The sequence below is a fragment of the Saccostrea cucullata genome, unplaced genomic scaffold (assembly GCF_032062105.1).
Source record: "Saccostrea cucullata isolate Sc308-1 unplaced genomic scaffold, CSIRO_AGI_Scuc_v1 ctg17452, whole genome shotgun sequence".
In the NCBI taxonomy this organism is placed as follows: Eukaryota; Metazoa; Mollusca; class Bivalvia; order Ostreida; family Ostreidae; genus Saccostrea; species Saccostrea cuccullata.
The window spans coordinates 5,006-11,007 of NW_026934043.1; the positions used below are offsets into that span (position 1 = coordinate 5,006).

At 31.5% G+C, this 6,002-nt stretch overlaps 1 pseudogene; it reads right to left on the reverse strand.

Moving 5' to 3' along the window:
* Nucleotides 1–266: 266 nt before the first annotated feature.
* LOC134239844 (uncharacterized) lies at nt 267–2,164 on the reverse strand (annotated as a pseudogene).
* Nucleotides 2,165–6,002: the final 3,838 nt, after the last annotated feature.

Below are 6,002 nucleotides of genomic sequence, written 5' to 3' on the forward strand. Positions count from 1 at the left end.
CTTCTTTTACCAGGCGTATGTACAGTATAATGTAAGCAATAGTTTCTTGTTGTAGAATGCACTGGTTTTGTTTTAAAAACCTAAGACAATAAATCTTTTAAAGAATAATACTTATATTGTAAATAGTTTGATGAATTTCAGGATTAATTATGTCATTTCGTTTTTCTTTACAAGACAACACAAGCAATAGCTGAATTTTTAACCAAAACAATTAATTTTTACTCTAGTTATTGCCTTTAATATTTGAAGTTGTAATGAATCACATTGCCATCCATCCGGTGATCTTAGGATCAGTTTCCTGCACGAGTCTAATACTTACAGTCACCAATTCTCATATGGGAACAAAGTTAGTCTCGTTCTTCAATTTTGTTAAAGAACACATCACAGAAAATGTCACCACAAGCTAGATCCCAGCTTCAATCATTTTTGAGGATTTAGATTCCTCAGTTAAATAATCTTTTCATAAATTTAAATATATTTACAAAAGTTTCATGACAACAATAAGATTATAACTTGTATATTCCAAAATAATTTTTTATCACCGAGGATTTATCCAAAAACTTGTGTCCACTCTGAGACAGGGGGCTGGCAATACGATAATCGCCTTGCAATTCGAACACCCCCGCAAGAAAATTTGTATGATGTCTATCGGATTCAGGCGACCCCCAAATTTACTGAAAATGAGGTCAACATCGCCCGTCTTGGGCAACATAGGGTGACATTTAATAATACTTTGATACAGAGTTTCTACCGTGTCCTGACCAGTGTGATCAAACGTAGTGGAGCTGTAGATGAAATAGACGCCACCTGTTTTGATGCGCATGTGCGTTCCGTTCATCAGTTCAATGTCGTGTGCAAATGCGGTGCCATATGAATCGTCAGCTATCCACCGCAATTTGTTTTCTGCAATGGAGAAACAAAAAAACTGGAATGCTTGATGAAATACTTAAGTATAAAATACATCAGAATCTGCGTTGTTTTGTCCGTTTTTCTTATAATTTATGAACATAAATTGCAGAATTCAATGAAAAACGCATAATTAATTAATCAGTTATTAATTTTGTCATTTTTCTAGAGTGAATAAATTTCCTTGGTAGATGATGGATGAACCAGAATGTCCTTTATAATCACTGACCCTTTGTAACGGAATTATCCCTGTCCAGATAAAGGTGGGCGGAGTGGGGTCTATTTCTCCACCAGGTGAACGAGTCCCGGATCGAAGAATTATTACCTGGAAAAATAACGTTTATAGATATGATTGGTGTATGACAAAAGTGTGTCTCTATCTTTTCCTTTTTATAATATTTTTTTATCAATTATCTACTGAAATTAACCTCAATTAAATGTCCGTAAAGACATGTTCTACAATTCTTATAGATTGGTCTTTTTTTTTTAAACAAAATTATTGATTCGCCAATAAATACATTTATTTAAAAATATTGGATGTTAAATTTTAACTTGTGTTTCAATAAAATGTTTTTATAAGAACTTCGGAAACTGAATATTTATCTCTTCTAATCTTTATTAGTTGCTAGGTTTAAGAATGTATTGTGCATAGCTATCTCACCTTTGGCATCGTTCTGATTTAGTGTCTGAAAAAGAAGGAAAATCCAAGGTTTGAAAACGAAAGTAGAAACTCAACTTTCCAATATTATTAATTTTTTAAAACATTCCTTCTAAAAATAGCACACAGTAATGTACTTATAATAACTTACCGCTTGTACAAAATCATGAATCACGCTGTTTTTAATGCAGCATAACTTGTGTTGACAATCAGTTGTAACAATTTTGTCGTAAAGTGTCTCATTCACACTCACACTGTTTCCTAAATAGTCACACGAAAAACAAACCGAGTCTTTTGTTTGTACCTCTCCATCACCGCTTACATTACCGATGATTTCCTGCTGGTCTGGAGTGTCAGTTTTAAAACGAAAGTAGGTTCCAACATCATCCCAGTTTAATGCAAGTAAAAATCCGAATACTATCGCTAACAGTACATTTACCACACAGGAAATTATCACTATAATTTTACAAACTTGTCCCGAGTTATTCATTTTCAATATTTTGAATTCACCCCTGTTACTGTTCGTCGTGTTTCTTCTTTATATGCTGTTTTGTAAATGTGGGTTTTTCCATTCCGTGTTGAATTAGCCCACTTTATTTATAAACCTCCACAGATAATAAAGTTTCCAAGGTTACTGTTGAGGATACAGGAAAAAACGTCAGAAGTAGTTCTTTAAAAGCCTATTATATTATAATCGTAATATGTTCAAGTATGAATGATGTATTTATTGAAATTTTGGAAAATTGAGATTTATTTTGAAATAAGGAACTTATAATTATGTAGACATATGAAACTCGTATTTGTATTCTTTTGATTATTTTAGCGTGAAAAACAAACAGTATTCAAACTTAAAATTCCATTGAAACAATTATAACAATAAATGTCAGGAGCAGAGCAAACACGAACCTGTTAAAATAACAGAGATAGAATCAGGTGCCATGGTGGAAGACACATTCCAGCTGACCGGTCACCCCCGCTATGTCTCCTTGTCATGATCGGGATAACGGGAAAATCCGTAAATATAATTGCCCAACAATAAGAATGAAATGTCAATCGGCATTCCACTAATTTACAGAATAAATTTTGTAGTTCGTCAATTGTTGATTATTTGACAGAAAGAGAACATCTCGTCTTATGATATGGAATCACGTAAAACCTTGTCATTGCACAATCAATCATTTGTCTCTCTGAAAACCATGTAAATGGTAAATGAGGTAGATAGATAAAATCGTATTTACTTCAGTGGGCGATATTAATGAAGATAGCTGAAGCTTTTGAGGAATAAATGTACCTACATTTTTTAAAGAATCAACATCTTTTTGGCACATGACTTAAATAAACTTAATAGTTTTTGGGTTAAAACAAATATTTTGTTTAATTTTTTTCTTAATTGGTTTAAAAACACTTCATTTTAAAATACGGCAACATTCTTCTCCTATTAATTATACTCGCATAAGCTGAACTTTTGATTCCATCTACCTCACTCACACTGTCAATTAGAAGGTGATGGTTTGTATTTTATAAATTTTCAAGATAATAAAGTTTATGTTAAATACCCTTTGCACTCAAAATAAGTTTTATAAATTTTATAATTTTAAATTTTTTTGGATTCTTGAAGTTTAATAACCTACTTTCGAATGTATATTGATCTTTTAGTCGTTGCTTGTATGTAGCAGTTAATGAGTATCCATATTTCATTATAGAAATATTCCTTGTACTATACAGTTGATAAACCACGTCTGTCAGAACTAATAAGTACAAAGGAAATACAGTTCGTCATTTTGTCATTTCTTGTTTACGTGACTACACATATACAATTCTACATATATATATTTTTTTCTTTTCTATATATACAGGATGTGTAAACGCTTTCTAGTATGCAATTTATCTCTGATTTACTCCAATAAACCAAAAATAAACACATTTTTCGAAAGAAGGAACTGAAACCGTAAGATTTATCGACAAAAAATACACATGACAGCTAATATGGCTATCCCAAGGTTATTATTGGAATACCGGGAACTTAGCAATAAAACTGAATATAGTTTATTTTGTAATCGCACCGATATCTTAGGTTTCCTGAATCGATAATTGTATTTCCTATCCTAAGAAAATGGAAGATTAAATGGGAAATATCTATTTATATTGACAGGACGCAAAATATTATTGTATTTCTCTTTCCTTGTTTTGAAGCACAGTTAATATATTGTAAAAATTTGTACAGTATTTGCTTTTAAAATAAATTTGAGGAATGGGACAGAATTTTTTATAAATGAAATTTTCGGAAATAACAAACATTATTCCAATTAAAAAGTCCTTAATTTGACTATATGGAGATAACGAACAGTAGTCAAGGTCAAAAGTTCATAAAACAATACAAAATAGGATCTGAGCAAACACGGGCCTCTAACACATCACATCAGAGGCGGGATCAGGTGCCATGGAGGAGTGATCATCTCCTGCCGACCGGTTACACCCGCCGTGTATCCTTATTCGGGAAATAATAAGAAAACCCGTCGTCAATTCATTGTGTAAATAATGGACTAACAATTGGTAGGAAAAACGTCAGTCAGGATTTTACTCAATGATAAATTGTATTTGCTGACAAGGTCATTGTATCGAGCATAGAACGTAAGAAATGATGAGTTTAAACGAGACAACTGATATCGTTGTTTCATCATTTTTTTGTCAATAGCGTTAACTTACCTCGTTTAAAAGAAATGGTTCATACGCAGAGCATGATCTTGCGTATCGAAACAACTGAGAGATATAAACTCCGTATGCAGGTGATGAAGGTATATCGCTGCATAAGTATGGGAAGTTGCAAATGAGAAGTTAAAGTCATCACGTGTATCAAAAAGTATCGAAATATGAAACAAATTTGTCATACTCTAAGGTACAGTATCTTTTATTTCAAGCTCACTGGTATATATCGTTTCAACATAAATAAACATCGTTAATTGACAAGACATGTACGTCGACAGGGGATGATCCTACCTCTGATGTTTCTGATGTTAACTGTTACGCAATAAAGGTGGCATTTGAAACATTCTTGCTATTTATATGAAGCGTTAGAAATGTTTTCAATTAATATGACAGGCCGAAATTTCTAATTATAATTTATTTATTAAATTTTTTTTTTTTTTTTGTAAAACCATTGCATTCATATTCCTCAAAATTCAGGCAAAAGGAAATTCTAGCGATAAATTTAAGAGAGAGAGAGAGAGAGAGAGCAGTTCTGTCGGTTCACGTAATAATTAATTAGTTTTCCAAAAACAGATTTTGTTTGATATGAAATAACTGCAGACAACCTATTGCAATATCTCTATTGCACACAGCCAACTAATCAGTGAGTTTTTTTTAAAACCCTGATTTTGTGAAATCGACAATATTTGAATACTTGACCTTGTAAACTTGTCACGTATAATTCAGGATGGAAATCCAAACTAAGCATAATACTTAGATACATGTCACGTGCTCTTTATATCAGTCATTGTATCTACTTCCTCGTAAAAATAACCTTAGTTAATGACTGGTTTTATCACTCTCCATTTTGATCATATAAAAAAATGAATAATGATGTAATTCTTAAATTCGTTTTATTGGTGAAACATTTTTAACAATTAATTTTTAAGTAACAATTACATACACACATAGATATGTCAGGTAACAGTTGTGGATAAGTTATAAATTAATTCAATAGTTATACAATGATGTTTCCAAATGTTCTGATGAAAGTTAAGAAAACATCAAATGCAAACAAACAGTAAACATTAAACTAAAGTTAGACAATTATTTTCCTAAGTGCTTCTTCAAATTAAATTCCCATGTTTTATTTTAAATCAACAGCCAGTAAGTTAATTTATCATGCTGTAATAGAATATTTTAAAAAAGTAAGTGACTGCCCCTTTACAAAACAGCATTAGGAGAGAGAGAGAGAGAGAGAGAGAGAGAGAGAGAGAGAGAGAGAGAGCGTGTGTGTTTGTGTTTCGGTCTGTCAAAATTGACAAAAATAAGGAACGCCATGGCTTAATTTGGTTTGAACATATTTTATTGTATAAATACTATACAAATGGTTTGAACACAAGTTCTAACAACTTACTAGGTTCTCACCATACAATTGTCAATATATATACATAGGGAAAATAAGTGAAAAGGAATATTGATGTACAAACATGTTTGTTAAATTAAAACATACATTTGTTACATATGATAAATATATAACTATATAGAGTGTAAGTGTTAGGCAGTAATAATTAATTAAATCTGCCAGAATCTCTTATAAATTTTTGAACTGAATGAAAAATATATTTATTGATTTTTACATTTTGTGACTCATCTCCCCACAGAAGTAAATGGCAATCAATAATGTTCAATTTGATATTTGGTTTCGTAAGACACAGTATCTCTGAATAGCTTTTCTCTAGCATATTGGTAC